This window comes from Cheilinus undulatus, linkage group 12 (assembly GCF_018320785.1).
Source record: "Cheilinus undulatus linkage group 12, ASM1832078v1, whole genome shotgun sequence".
In the NCBI taxonomy this organism is placed as follows: domain Eukaryota; kingdom Metazoa; phylum Chordata; class Actinopteri; order Labriformes; family Labridae; genus Cheilinus; species Cheilinus undulatus.
In genome coordinates this window covers 29178577-29195089 of record NC_054876.1, presented here as the reverse complement: position 1 = coordinate 29195089, position 16513 = coordinate 29178577, and positions in this window count along the sequence as shown.

Here is a 16513-nt window from a genome sequence, read left to right as displayed (position 1 = left end):
AAATTGATAGTTACAGCTCTTAAAGTTGAGCTGCTCTTAGATTCCCTTTAACTTTTTTTTATTCATGTTAACAAATGTAAGACCTATGTTGGTAAATGAGGCAGTTTTAGATGGGTAGGAGGCGGTTAAAACTATCCAGAGGACCCTGAGAGACATGGAAGCTCAGGAGCTCCCAGGAAGATAAGATATGATGCTTCGTGACTTAACTACATGAAGATTCACAGGTGCAGGTGTACGGAAGGAATTTTAACCTCATGGCAGTTCTAGTTATAAATGGCCATTTTTGAAATCTGGATTTATGCAAACAGTTTTTTAAAGGGAGAGGTCTCAGACTGACAGATTTCAATTTTTTTAACAATAAAAAGTAAATAAAATCGAGGAAGAGCCTTGGGTAAATGTTAGCTGATGGTGGCTCTAGTCATCAGTCTTTTGACTGTAAATAAAGGGGAAAGTTTGGCATTGGCATAAATGATGGTGAGAAAAATATAAAAGGCCTTTAATTCATAAGGCTGGAAATACTAAAAACACACCCACGTGTATCGGCTTGCGCCTTCCTCAGCCATCTTTTGGCTATGTCGAACAATATGTTTTGTTAACAGTGCTGAGGTTGCCAAACCAACACAATATTGCAAGACAACAAAACAAGACAAAATAAAAGATTAATACATTTTTTAAAGAGATTTGTCAGCTTTGAAACCCCTCAATATTTCTCACCCATCTCAGCCAAGCAGGGAAGTTCTGTTTTAAAGAAACACATCATTTGCTTTGTCTTTCATTAAGGTTAACATTAATATACTAAGAAGGCAGCTGGATGTCCATTTTAACTCTTGTCCAAGTGAGGCTCTGAATGACAACTGTGTGTACACATTAGTGAATGTTAGAACAAGTACACAAAGAATTTGCTCAGACATAAAAAACAGTTCTTCTTGTTTGTTTTATCTGTTATGTCGAAAGGCAACATCTCTTTGTAAAGGATGTTGTATCAGAGGAGATTTTAAGGCTCCGCTGTCTCACTGTCTCTTAATAAATCTCCTGAAGGTAGAAGATAAGACAAATATGCCAGTTGTTATTCTCATCCTCCTGAACAGGCTTTAGAGAACCGATCTGAGTTTAACAGTCTGGTTATCAAACCTTGCTAAAACACTTTACTGGCTGTCCTGTAAAGCAGTAACATAATGTTTCTGTCTGGTCCTTGAACCCTGAATATTTTCAGAACATCTGACTTGTTCACTAGCAGTTTCATTCAGTCTTACTCAGATGTCATACAAATGTAAAAATCACTTCACCACTTCACACGCTATTCCATAAAAGAGAGCCTACAGTTGAAACCAGAAGTTTACATACACTATATAAAAAGGCACATAAACTTTTTTTTCTCACCGTCTAACATTAAATCAGATTAAACTTTTCCTGTTTTTGGTCATTTAGGATTACCAAAATTATTTCTATTTGCTGAATGCCAGAATAATGAGAAAATGGTTTTTTTAGACAATTTTTTATTATTTTCTTGATAATAGATAAAAAGATAAAAAAGGGGGCAAAAAGCATCAAAAATTGATACAAATGACAAAAAAATAGTGCAAAAAAGTCATGAAAAGGGATTAAAAAGTGGCCAAAAATATAAGAAAAGTGGCAAAAATTGATAAAACAGTGGCATAGAGGGGATAAAACATGCAGGAAGGGGGGTTTAAATGGGTTACAGAATGGCAAAAATTGGGTTAAAGAGGCAAAAAGTATCAAAAATGGGTAAAAAGTGGCAAAAATTGGTTTTAAAGTTGCAAGAATTGTTGAGAAAGAATGCAATGAGAAAAGGGGTTAAAAAGTGGAAATAATAGCAAAAAGTGGAAAAAATGGATAAAAGTGGCACAAAGGGGATAAAACATGCAGGAAAAGTGGTTCAAAAGGGGTTAAAATCTTGAAAAAGTTGGGTTAAAGAAACAAAAAGGGGCAAAAATGATCAAAAAGGGGTTAAAAGTGTCAAAATGGGTTAATACTGGTGCCAAATCACAATGGTGGAGGGCCAGTTCTCTGGGATTTTTAGGGGCCCAGCCAGTTCTGTTGTCAAGCCTGTCTCCTTGTGGCCTGCTGCATTATAGATAATAGGGATAGATCTCACTGGTAATGACTAAAAATGTCCTGAGTTTTAAAAGAAAATATAAACACTACTACAATAATATTTCAATCAGACCAAAATATATATTTAATTTTTGTTTATGTGAAAGTCCGGCCCCCAAAGTTTCTGTCGAGACTAAATCTGGCCCTTGTGCAAATGTACTTGATGACCCCTGGTGTAAAGCAAGGTAGTGTTGTAAAATAGGAAAAAAGGGTCACCTTTGATTGTCCGGCCTTTACTTCTACATGCGTAAATGAGTAATTATGTGCCCATCATTCTTAGCTGAGTCACACGGTGCAGCTTGTTCCCAAACAATAACAACTAAAATCACAAGGAGTCCCTTCTGTGTGAGTGAGTCAGCATCAAACTCTGTGCTTAAAATAAATACTAGTGTAGCTCTCAGATATGAAGGCAGCTAAGAAGAGTCGGTCTGTGAGTCCACGGACAAACTCATCATGTACCAGTGAGGTGCCAGCATGCTCAGGCAGAGCAATGAAAGCATCATCTACAGGGAAGGATAAGAGGCTTTGTAACAGACTGTACTGTGACTGAATGGAGCTGAGAACAACATCAATATTGCAGAGATTTCATGTGAAGAGAGCGTGCGGTCATACACATTATCTCCTACAACAGTAAGGGGTGTTAGTTGAACTCTGTGCATAATTGACCCACTGTCTCTTTTTACTCAATTGTACCAGGAAGTGAGGTTGAAACAAAGCAGGAACCTCTGGTGCTAAAAAAAATGTAGAAATGCACAAAGATGAAGTTACATCTGAAGTCATCAGCTGTTGGTTTTAAATAAGCTGTAGGCATAGTTGCCATTACTCTATATAATGGACTGTTGGACTTGCACCTCATATCTCACTGCCCATGTATCATGATGAAATCCATGGGAGTTATGTGTTATATATGTATGTATTTAAGTGTATTCTTTATTATGAATATAGATTATGAGGGCTTCTACTGCAAACAAATTGCCCCTTGGGGACCATAAAGACTTTCCTATTAAATCCAGTGGATGATGTGATGATGTACGAGATAACCGTGGCTGGGCCTGAACAGTGTGAGTGCAGGGCTGTAGGAGACTAGAGAGGAGACATGCTTCAGCACAGTATGGGGCAACTGGGATTAGTGTGATTGCATCTTTAAAGCCCAAAACACAGCGCCGCTGTCTAATGCACGTCAAAACGATCGCCTCCATTATCTTCTATGAATGAAACCACAACAGCAGCGGTCAGATGCCACTGCTCTATTCCTGATGCCACCAGATGCGGAGTATTTCCCCAAGAGGGCCACTGATTTGTCCATCTTGACTACCGTAGTAGCAGCTCTGTTTGAGAGCACTGAAAATAAATCTAGTGCCATCTTTTTAGGTTTACAGCCTTTCTTTTGACTGAAAGATACTATTTCCAGTTGGGTGACCACCACTGATAGGCTTCAGAACAATGACTGAGAAACCAAAGATTGGCATTACACAGACTACTTACATGCCTTATAATTCTATGACAGCGGTTCCCAAATGGTGTAACCTGGCACACCAGATAGACTGTTTCAAATATCAGTTGCATGGGATGTGTCTCACTGGGACTGGGACACAGTCTGTGTATGGGAAAGGCACCTTTGGACAAAAGTCTCAGAGGCTGATTGGACAAAAGTTCTGTCTGTCACATTTATTACAGGCCAATCAGAGTGACCAAAAGATATTTGATTTAGAAGTGACAAGGGAGTAAAGTACATAACATGAGCTCAGCAGGCATGCTGCTATCCGAATGACTTTGAGAGAAGAACGAGAACATCTTTTCTTCCAACAAAAACTTTCATTGTGGCTCTTTTCTGTTCTTTTGATAATGAAATATCCAGTTCTGGTAAAACTGCCACTATAGCGGGGCACAGGTGGCCTAGTGGTAAAGTCCCACCCATGTACACGGCCTGTGGCTCTTTCACCGCATGTCAGCCCCCACTCTATCATCCCTGTTTACGACTCTATCCACTGCCTATCCCTCAAATAAAGGCCAGAAGCTGACAATATATCTTTAAAAAATCAGCTGCAGTGTCATCCAAACCCCTTCACTGGTGGCTATCATTTACCACGCAGCTCACGGTGCAACTAAACCATGTCCGTGCTTCTAATAAAGACACATCATCCAGTTCTGATAAAACCTGCAACTTTTTGCCACTACATCCAAGCTAATCACTTTAACTGTCACCATTGTATACTGGCTTGCAGTGCAACTACAACCTGCCAGATAGACTATATTGCCAAAAGTATTTGCTCACCTGCCTTGACTCGCATATGAACTCAAGTGACATCCAATTCTTAATCCATAGGGTTTAATATACTGTCGGTCCACCCTTTGCAGCTATAACTGCTTCAACTCTTCTGGGAAGACTTTCCACAAGGTTTAGGAATGTCTTTATGGGAATTTTTGACCATTCTTCCAGAAGCGCATTTTTGAGGTCACACACTGATGTTGGACGAGAAGGCCTGGCTCTCAGTCTCTGCTCTAATTCATCCCAAAGGTGTTCTATCGGGTTGAGGTCAGGACTCTGTGCATGCCAGTCAAGTTCATCCACACCAAACTCTCTCATCCATGTCTTCATGGACCTTGCTTTGTGCACTGGTGCACAATCATGTTGGAACAGGAAGGGGCCATCCCCAAACTGTTCCCACAAAGTTGGGAGCATGGAATTGACCAAAATCTCTTGGTATGCTGAAGCATTCAGAGTTCTTTTCACTGGAACTAAGGGGCCAACCCCAGCTCCTGAAAAACAAGCCCACACCATAATCCCCCTACACCAAGCTTTACACTTGGCACAATGCAGTCAGACAAGTACTGTTCTCCTGGCACAGGACCCAGACTCATCCATCAGATTGCCAGACGAAGAAGCACGACTAGTAACTCCAGAGAACACGTCTCCACTGCTCTAGAGTCCAAAAGCAGTGTGCTTTACACCACTGTATCCAGTGGCTTTGCATTCCACTTGGTGATGTATGGCTTTGATGCAGCTGCTCAGCCATGGAAAGCCATTTCATGAAGCTCTCTGCGCACTGTTCTTGAGCTAATCTGAAGGCCACATGAAGTTTGGAGGTCTGTAGCGATTGACTCTGCAGAAAGTTGGTGACATCTGTGGATTATGCGCCTCAGCATCCGCTGACCCCGCTCCATCATTTTATGTGGCCTACCACTTCATGGCTGAGTTGCTGTCATTCCCAATCGCTTCCACTTTGTTATAGCACCACTGACAGTTGACAGTGGAATATTTAGGAGCGAGGAAATTTTACGACTGGACTTGTTGCACAGGTGGCATCCTATCACAGTACCACTCTGGAATTCACTGAGCTCCTGAGAGTGACCCTTTTTTTCACAAATGTTTGTAGAAAGAGTCTGCATGCCTAGGTGCTTGATTTCATACACCTGTGGCCATGGAAGTGATTGGAACACCTGATTTCAATTATTTGGATGGGTGAGTGAATACTTTTGGCAATATAATGTATTTCCCCCTTTTCCTAAAATGACATTGATTGGTGTGTACATTCTCACATTGAGCACAAAAGTTTCAGACTGAAGCTTTGCAAGTTGGATCTGCAAGTTTACAAATGGTGTGCACACCAAGAAAGTCGAAGCATGCCATGGGAATATGTAAAATCAGAAATTACAGTTATAAAACAACCAAAGGTTCTGTAGCACATGTTAGAGAGACTTTTTGGCATGGATATAAAGATGGTGTGTCTTGGGTTTTTGGCTTTATCTTAGATGTGCTTTAGTTTTGAAACCCACTTCTCTATGGTACAAACCAGATTTTACCAACATTTTAATCTTGAAAAAGTCTATTGAAAAAGTGTCCTTTCATTTCACTACATGGATACAATTTTGAAACATTTGGACAAAAAGTAGTTACAGAAGGTTGAATTTCAAAGGCCATTGTAGCATTAAATGCACACCAAAACACATCTGTCAACTTTGTTGCATTAAACTGCTAGGTTTAGTTGTTCTTATGTTGCTGTTGTGCCTTCTAGATCAATATGATATACAGATACTTGTGTTATATTTTGACTCAACCGTTTAGGAAAACAAGAGGAAGAAAAGCTTTGTTTTCCTAGATGCTAAAATCTCCTGGATGCTTCAAACAAATGAGTCAGCAGTAGGCCTTGAAGCTAGGTATTTAACGCCAACATTCAGAAGTAATTGTTCTCAGCTAAATTCAATTAACAGGCACAATTTTGTTAGTTTCCCAAAACAAGTTTTAAATGGCTTGGTGTCCAAGAGGCATATTTATATGAGGCACAGACCAAAATCTTTCTCAATGCTAAAGCCAGTCAAAGAAACAAAGACAATATTGGGTTAGGATGCTACTTCTTCCAACATGTGTTTTGGCTCAAGCTCAATATGATGTATATGTGTGGCACTTAACCTGAATAAATGTGTTACAGTTTGGCAAAATCACAGACAGGAAGAAGTATTGTATGAAGTGTAAGTTTCTATATGGAGTGTCATCCTTGAATTGTTTTTTTAATTTTAACCTGGGGCAGTTTTATCGAAGAGGACTTTATGGAGGAAGAACAATGCAAGCATTTGGCATGACTAACCAGAGTGCCTCCAGTAGCACAGGCGGCCTACATGTGAATCTATTATTAAGTTTTGAAAAATGTAGAAATCTAATGTTTTTTTGTGCAACATGCATATTTAGATCACTATTGTTATTCAATGTGTCTTAAAATTCAAGGTTCTCTTTAGACTAAAGCTCATGATTGGTCTTACCTTAATCAGGTCAAGTGAAAACTATTTGAACAAGACACATCCACTGCAGCTAGAGCAGACATGTCTCTTCCCGGGCCGTAAATCTTCCTCTGAGAGAGCCTTATCATAATAAATGTAAATAATTTCAACAGCTGTCTATTTTATGCCAAACTGACAATTTAATTTATAAGGACATGACATGTCTCCCACTTCTGCTGCCACACCTGTCACCTTTGTCCCACCCTGCTATGATATCTGTCTGCTGTCAACAACAGAGCAACAAAACAGCCTTTTATCACGCTGTTTTTACATTATACTTGTCTTGATAAGAGTTGTAGTGGTGTCTCACTGAGCAGAGCTCAAAGATAAGCATTTTGTCTAGATGCTTTTTTCCTCATCTGTCTGCTTTTCTTCCTCCTCTTCTTCTTCTTCTTTTTCTTCGAGGACATTCACAGACTGCGTTCATGCCCTACATTGCCAGCTCCAGAGAGGATCCAGAGCAGACAGGACATTCGTCATACTCTCCTCTGTCCTCCTTTATGTGCACACAGACTTCACAGATTGCATGGCCGAGTGACAGGCTCTGTAGTGCTGTGGCTTCAGAGGACAGCAGCAGCACAGATCCTCTGCTGGAGGACACAACCTGCAGGCCAGTCTGACCTCTCTGAGCACACCCGCTCCCCTCCCTGTTTAAGTTCTTGGCTCAGACTGTGAAGCTTAACCTGTGTGTCCTCGTGATCAGTGAAGCAGCTGTAACATGACATGTCAGCAGCTGGCTCTACAGTCAGAATTACGCAGACACTTTGTATACCAGATACTGTAAACATCCATTTTTGGTGTTGATCTGCTACAATGAATTTCAATGTTTTTTTAATCCCTTTTTTCCCTGAATTTCCTCCTTACAAAATTAGGCATGGTTCCCCTCTTGATCCTTATTGTGAGCAGAAACTTGCTGAGGATTAAGGTTTTTTTTTTTCATTCTCAGGTGGGTTCAGCTTGCTGAGAGCATTTTGCTGCCAGAGAAGCATGAAGTCTGCACCAAACTTGAACATATAGAGCACCACTGCCTCCCTGTGGCGAAAAGAAAACCATTCTTTTGGTTCTGATTGTCACAATCAGGGTGTTTTCAAACAGACATGGTCCTGGTTCTGGCACTAGTTCCGTTCTGGAGACCCAGAACCTTGGTGCTTTCTGGCGAACCAGCCCATGTTCACACCAGTTTAAGCAGAACCAAAGTGGGAGGACATGATGGACATTTATTACCACGTACTGCTCCACTTTTGCACAAGTCTTTCATGCGGTCCTGGTATTCCTTCTTCAGTTTCTTGAGTTAATCAATTATTTGGTCTGGTTTTCAGGTGAATCCAGCCTTTGCATTCTCTTCTGCAAGTTCAGCACAACTAACCTGGAATTCTGTCAATGCCCAGATCACAACCAAACATTTTGTCTCCCCAGCAGACCACTTCTTCTTTTTTTTCTGCTCATCTTCACAACCTAGAATGTGATACGCCCACTGATGACGGCAAGGTTCCAAAGAAAGAACCAACTATTTTTGGTTCCAGGTGAGAACCAACTTTTCAGGTTTGAACCCGCCGGAACCAGCATGGAGCTCTGCCAGTCTGAAAGGCCTACCTGTGGATTATAAAAGCTTTTTTGAAGAGTGATCTACCACATTGTCTACTTTTCCTTGTCCTTTTTTGAAGAGTAAAACGCTCCAACAAAATGAAATAATATGACAAATAATCTCACACTTTAAACCCCAAAAGTTTTGATTAAAAAATAATCAAAATCTAGACTCAGTCAGCTAAATGCAAAAAAAAAAAAATAATAATCGATCTAATCTTCATACTTATCATTTATAAGTAGATTTGCTTATGAAGTAGACTGGAATGATCTTTGATGTCTCTTTACAGCCATCAGTAATTAGTAAATTATAGCTGAACTATTATTAGAACTGTATGATACAGAGGAGGAATGAGATACTTTTAGTTAACTTTTTTGGGGGGTTATTTTTGTGGTTTTATAAAAGCATACAAAAGCATACAATGAAACGTCCACATCTGACAAAAAAGTACATGTACTAAAATGTCTATCATTTTTAAAGGTGCAGTGTGTAAAATTGGGACTATCAACATCTAACAGTCAATTCTGGAGTGTGATGATCATTTCTCTGGTGATAACTGTGGGAACCAGTGAAGTTTAAAAATCAATACATGCTTAACTGTTATTTGGTTCCTTCTATGGTGCCATAGAAACAGGCAAAATGCAAAAATCCAAGATGGCAGCGTCCTTGGAGGGGACCCTCCCTATGTATGAATAAAAGGCTTATTCTGAGTTAATTTAAAACATAAATTTAAAAAATGTGTTATCAGATGTCAACACTAATTTAGATCAATCTACTTATAAATGTAATGTTTCATTTCAACCAAGCTTGTTTTGCTAAATGCTACTAGGCTAAATATTACACACTGTACCTTTAAAACAAGAATCAATTCCTATTCAGTATAAAGTGTAAAAAAAGTTACCTGAAACACAGAATACATTTAAAATTGATCTGTTCCAGGTGTGGAGGGCCCAATAAAATAAGTAGGATCATTAGTAAACATTACATAATTTAAGTTACAATATAAGGTGTTATGAGAACTTCATCTTAAAAAATGTAGGATGTTTAGAGAGGCTTCCATCTTACCACTCTGCCATAAGCCCAGATATGAAGAGGGCAGTATTGTTTGTCCCTCTGGAGTGACCATCAGGGTCTTGGTCACCTCTCTTACTGAGGCCCTTCTCCCCCGATTGCTTAGTTTGACGAGCGACCAGCACAACCAGTCCTGGTTGTGCCAAACTTCTTCCATTAGAGACTTATTGAAGCCAGTGTGCTCTTGATGGAAGTTTTTTGCAGCCTCCCCCAGATCTATGCCTGTCAACACTTCTGTCTCTGAGCCCTGCAGACAGTTCCTTTGACTTCATGACTTGGTTTTTGCTCTGAGATGCATTGTCAGCTGTAAGGCCTTCTATTCAGAGGTGTGTGGCTTTCCAAATTATGTCCAATCAACTTAATTTACCACACGTGGATTCCAATCAAGGGGTAGAAACATTTCAGCAATGATTAAGAAAAATGGAGGAATGAGCTAAATTTCAAGTGTTTTAGTAAAGGGTCTGAATACTTCTGTTAATGGGATATTTTAGTTTTTATTTTCATAAATTTTCTAAATTGGTTCAAGAATAGATTACTTAGAATGCACTGTATTTATTCAGCTGATTAAACACTATAAATCTGTGTCCTGAAAGTAGCTGAGGAAAAAACAGTTTAAAAACTCACAGAGAACAGCAGCAGGCAGGAATTAAAAGGCCTCTATCTAACACCTAGACAAGCAGTGTCACACAACACTCATATATGGTCAGTTTCCACAAAGCTTGCCAGTTTGGTTCAGTACATTTGTCATGGTTTAGCACATTAAACTCTGATCATATCAGTGTTTCCTCTGCTGACATTTGTCTCAACAAACTCCAGTCTCATTCATTGTGATGGAAATCCATCCCTTTTAAGAGATCAGGATCATTTGGCTCAGCTCATTAGAGCTGTTTTTTTCAGCTCCTAAATAGCTCTTCAATTGGTAACAGTTTGGCTTTTTAAATGTGAAAGGAATAACAGCAAAGGATCGGAAATGGGAGATAGCTACAGCGGTTCCCATTAAAGAGCTGTTTCGTTGAACATGCTCGTTAATGAATGACACATCATTACTCAGTCTCTTACCCCACAAAGTTTATTCAGTTGATAATATATTTCTGTGTCAATTAAAGGCATGTTTGTGACAACATGAGGATTTTATGTTAAAGAAGCTCAGCTAAGCTCTTAGCTTAGTATAAGACTAAGGTCCCCCTTCATCTGGCTAGACAACACTAGACACCAGGAGGTCTGCAGGATCAAGTAAATTGTGATTTTGATTGAATACATGGCAGGTAAATCAGTTAAACTGTAGAAAAAAAATGTAGTGTAGACATCGTACTCAGTGAACTGTATTTAAACATTTTCTGATAACTACAGCATAGAGGTCCATTTAGAGCTTTAAAGTACTAACTTTCCTCCATTCCCATTCATTCCTAATGGCTGTCGACCACTTCCTGACCCCTGATGGACATTCATGCATCATCAGAATCACATGACTGCATCAAACCTATAGGCTGTGAGTTGGGCCATTTGTTACGTGCAGGTTTAGATTGTTTTGTAAGTTTAGAAGCTCATAAAGCTAACTTGAAGACTGACAAGGAAAGAGAGTTTAGGTGTAAATGGATTTATTACCTCCACCAAGGAGGTTATGTGATCGGCAGGGTTGTCAGTTTGTTAGCTTGTTTGCTTGTTTGTTAGCAACATAACTCAAAAAGTTATGGACGGATTTTGATGAAATTTTCAGGAAATGTCAGAAATGGCATAAGGAAGAACTGATTTAATTTTGGGAGTTATCTAAATCACCGTCTGGATCCATGAATTTTTTAAAGGATTCTTTACTATTGGGAGATAGGGCTAATGGTGGAGGTCTGCGCTCTCTGAGTGCTTTTCTAGTTTATATATGTGCGCAGTTGAGGAACTTTGATTGAGGGACTTTCTGCTCTCCTAAATCCGTTAAATATTAGAAAGCAACAACGCCGCTAAAGATGCAACTTAATTTTACATCACATTCTGTTATCAGTATGAGCAGAGAAATACTTTCTCCTGTCATATTGCTGTTTGTCCAACTTCCTGCTTGGTCACTCTCTTCTTCTTCCCTCACCACCATCATCTGTCTCAGCCATTGTATCAATAAGTACAAAGATGGACTAACTGGCTTCTTTTTAGCTCATGGTTGGTGTGTGAAATGCAAGGAATACATATTGTAAAAATAAAAAATAAAAATAAACAGTTGACCGGGGCATTCTATGAAAATGGCATAGATGCAATTATATCTGTAGATTGACTTTGAAACTACTGTTTTATGGTGGAAAAGTTGCATACTGATGCTTTGTTCAAGCCACAAAATTTAAAGCTGATGTCCCAAGTTAAAGCAAATTAGAGCATCATAATTTGGAGAATAATTATGTTCTTGACATTAAAATTAACACAAAGGTTTGTAAATTACATCATGTTTCAATTAAGATTAACAGTTTGATGATTTTTCATGATCAAATGCCATTTTTTTTTCAATGCCATTGCTTATTTGTTTTGCATGATTTAGGTTTTAAAATGTTGTGTTTTTAGGATCCAAAGTTTCATGAGCTTTTAATGATAAAAATGAACAAGCGTGGAGCAGGAAGGGATTAATATGCTGCTGCAGCCAGTCCTGAAAAGAATTAGATTTCTTTTTAAATGTAACATGTTTGTCTGCACCAGAGGTCTCTCTCTCTCTCTCTCTTACTCTCTCTCTGTCTCCCTTAGGGCGACACATGGCTCCCTACCAGTACTGGAGAACATCAGCAGCATCCTTGTCCCTTGGGTGCATTTTTTTCTCCACCCTATCTCTCTAATTAGCATGTGCGTCATGGCAGGGCAGCACGTGTGCTTTCTTTCTCAGCTACAGAAACCGTTTCACTGAAGCCAGTGTGTGTGAGTCCTCTTCAAAACCTTGAATGCATCATCAAAGAAAACAATGGCATGTTGACAGAGACCCTGCGAGGAGACAGAGGCAGCAGAAAACAGTCAATCTAAATCAGAGATTTTAAAATACCTCAGAAAACATCTGAACCACATGAGTTTTTGTTGTTATCAGTGAAAAGAAAACATGTTAAAGATGGGTTAACAGGAAATAAAACGTGATAATTTATGCATATTTTGAATGCAACTGCATAGTGCATCCATACTCTGCAAACCTGTTTAAATGAGCCTATTTTCTCTTCTCGTGCACCAAGCTTTTATACTGCTGTGGGAATAGGAGAGTGGTAAAATGCCAGCTCTTGCAAATCACTGCTGAAGTGAGAATATGGTGTTTGGGATATTGCCTTCATAAGGTTGTCAAAAAAGAGAATCTGGATCAAAGATAATGTCTTCATTTTTGGCTGGGTCCTTTGGGAGAGCAGTGATGCCAGTGAAGTTAAAAGAGACTCTGATGACTGAGTTCCTGTGGCCTTGAATTAGCATTTCACTTTTATCCTTGTTGAAAATGAAGTTCTTTGTTGGTTTTTCTGTGTGTGTTTGTGTGTGTCCGTAGGTGTGTGTTGTGGCATGTTTTGAGACTGGAGTACTGAAAGATTTTATGATAGTTACTGTACAGTAACTGTTGGCAATACATGGCTCTCCAAGGATGTCACAGTCGGAGCCATTCTCGTTTAATTCTAAAGGGGTCAGCCTCCCACCAGTCAGCAAAGACTTAATTGCTCTGCCCCAAAAATGCAAGTATACTGTACATGTGGAGAGATGGAGGAAAAATTGTTTTCCATTTCTACAAAAGTCAGAATCACACTTGGGGTTTACTGCTGTGTATGGTTACATGTACAAGGAATTTGATTTAGTGCTTTAGTGCAAAAACAAAAAAATAGAGGTAGAATAAAAATGGTTATTGGATTGCAGCTCAAAATAGAATAAGATTGTTTTTTTAAATGGTAATACATTATTTAGATAAATAGCCTAAAACAAAATACACAGTCAGTTCAACAGAGGAGCTGTACAGTTTTGCACCATTAAAGCTGAATGCAAAATATCTTACAAAAGAAAAAGTCACACAGTGTGCCGCGTCATAAAGAAAAACTTAAATTCAATCAGTATGTTTACTTGCTGTTAGAAAAAGTAGAACTATTGTATTGATCTGACCAAAACTGGGCTTTTAAAATGCTATTATTATTGCAAAACTATTTGCAAATGCATACATAGATTTGCAAATGCAAAGATAGATTTGCAAATGTGTGCACAGATCTGCAAATGCGTGCACAGACCCACAAATACATTAGTCGATCTGCATATGCATGTATAGATCTGCAAATGGGGAACAGATCTGCGAATGAGTGCACAGATCTGCAAATGCAAGTACAGATCTGAAAAGACCTGCAAAAATCTGCAAATGTGTACAAAAATGTGCAAATATATACAAAAAAGAATCTGGATAAAGATCCACAAATGTGTGCACATATCTGCAAATTTGTAGACTGAGTCCAACTAAAATTAATCATCAGTTTAATCAGGATCGTGTGCCAGCCTTTGATCCGGAAGTAAAACAGCATCAATGCTAAACATAGTCTACCGTCTTTGGTTTTAATTTAGAGGAATGGAATGCACCTCATTTGTACCAAAAGTAAAGCATTGAGTAGGTATGAAACATAGTTTGTTGTACATTTTGTCCAAGTTTTCATCATTCGACATTCAAACTGTTCGCTGTATGCTGATTTTTTTAAAAGATAAACAGGAAGAATGTCCACAGTAACTAGCTGAAAAGGGGCACGTGACCATCTACGGCAGCAGAGACAGGCATGCTTCCATCAATAGATGTATTTTCACTGTACATGCAGAGAACAAGAACAGATGAGAAACAAAGTCATTGGCATCTACTAGTCTGGAAAGAGTTACAAAGCCATTTTGAAGGCTTTGGGACTCCAGCAAACCACAGAGAGAGTCATTATCCACAAATGGAGTAAACTTTGAATGGTGGTGAACTTTTCCAGGAGTGGCCGGACTACCAAAATTACTCCTAGAGCGCATCGATGACTCATCCAGGAGGTCACAAAAAACTAACAAGAACCTGCAGGCCTCACATGACTCAGTGAAGGTCAGTGTTCGTGATTCAACAATGAGAAAGGGACTGGGCAAAAAATGGCATCCATGGGAGAGTTCCAAGGTCAAAACTAGTGCTGGCCAAAAAGAACACAGAGGCTCAGGTCACCTTTGCCAAAAAACACCTTGATGATCCCCAAAACTTATGGGAGAATATTCTGTGGACTGATGAGACAAAAGTGGAACTTCTTGGAAGGTGTGCATCCCATTACATCTGGCATAAACTAACAGCATTTCATAAAAGAACATCTTACCAACAGTCAAGCATGGTGGCAGTATAGTGTTATGGTCGGGGGCTGCTTTGCTGCTTCAGGATTTGGACAAGTTGCTGTAATTAATGGAACCATGCATACTGCTCTCTACCAGAGAATCCTGAAGGAGAATGTCCGGCCATTGTCATGACCTCAAGTTCAAGCACACTTGGGTTACGCAGCAGGACAGTGATCCACCAGAATTTCTACCAAAAGAAGGTTTTGGAGTGGCTTGGTCAAAGTCTGGACTTTTGAGATGCTGTGGCATAACCTTAGACAGGCTGTTCGTGCTGGAAACCCTCCAGAGTGGCTGAATGAAAACAATTCTGCAAAGAAGAGTGAGCTTAAATTCTCCAACAGCTCTATAAAAGACTCATTGCCAGTTATTGCAAATGCTTGCTTACAGTTGTTGTCACCACCTGGTCTGCTCGCTCTCATTGGTTGTCATAGTAGGCAGCAGTAAAATATTTATATTGACACCACTCACTTGAGAATATTTGAACAAATAATCATTTGAGGTGAGCCTTGATACAGGCCCCTCCTAGATCATCAAGGGGAGCAAATCTAGCCCAAAGTTGGGCTTCAAATCATACAGTGTGACATTAACTGCCCCAGTGTCATTTATTTATTCATTATTTTATTTTTGGTTTTAACAATAATAAAGAAACCGCTGTGGAATCCAGTAAAGCTTTGATAAATATTACAGGGGTCAGGACCTGCAATCTTCAGATGAGTGCATCAAAGACACTGTTGAAGTTTACCCTAAAAGCCACTTATTTATCATCAAAGATCAAACTGAATTCTGTTTCCTCTCATCAATCAATCATTTAAGAAGTATCAGATACTTCAGAGAGGAAAATCAAGAGCTGGATGCATCAGAGCAGTGCAGAATAAACCAAGGAGCTCTTGTCATGTCTTGTCAGTGTCAGACATTTGACTGTCAACACATTCAGTCAACTCTTAACTTTTATTAATTTATTTACTTACAAATCTAACTATGCATGTTATATGCCAGATGAATAATGAACACACATGATAATAATTAATCAGACAACACTCTCATGTTGTCTGAGCTCGCCATGCTTCAGTAAGTGAACACCAGACTTTATTATTTCATTTACAGTAGCTGTGTGAATGGCGGTAGCATCGTTAGAACGAGCTGTTCATTCAGCAGTCTGTTAATTAAGAGCTGAAGGAAAACAGCAAAGACAGGCAGTTAATGAACAGCAAAAAGTTTGATGTGAAGGGCTGTCACAACTTCACACACTCTGAGCTGCTGTTTCATGAGAGGAAAGCTGATTGATGATGTACTTTGATTAAAACTCTGTTAAAAATGTTCAATTTCCTACAGTTATGCTGTCTAGACTAACCTTAACATCTAAGTTCGAGCCTGATTATCATCATCCCTGGATGAACATGATTATGGATACAATTAATTTTTCTATGAAAACATTTATTTCGTCACAGTGTTTAATGGGTTAATGGTGTCTTCTGCCTTTATTTGACTTCAAAGAGATGGGCCCCTGTGAATATGAATAAAAGCACTACATTTTGATCTGCATTTGAACTGGAATTCAATCAAAGGGTTTTGTTTTGTCATGCAACTGTAACTATGCATTTATTTTTTAAGAATTGTAAGCCTTCTTTATACTGATTTTTTTCATCACTGTTTTGTGCC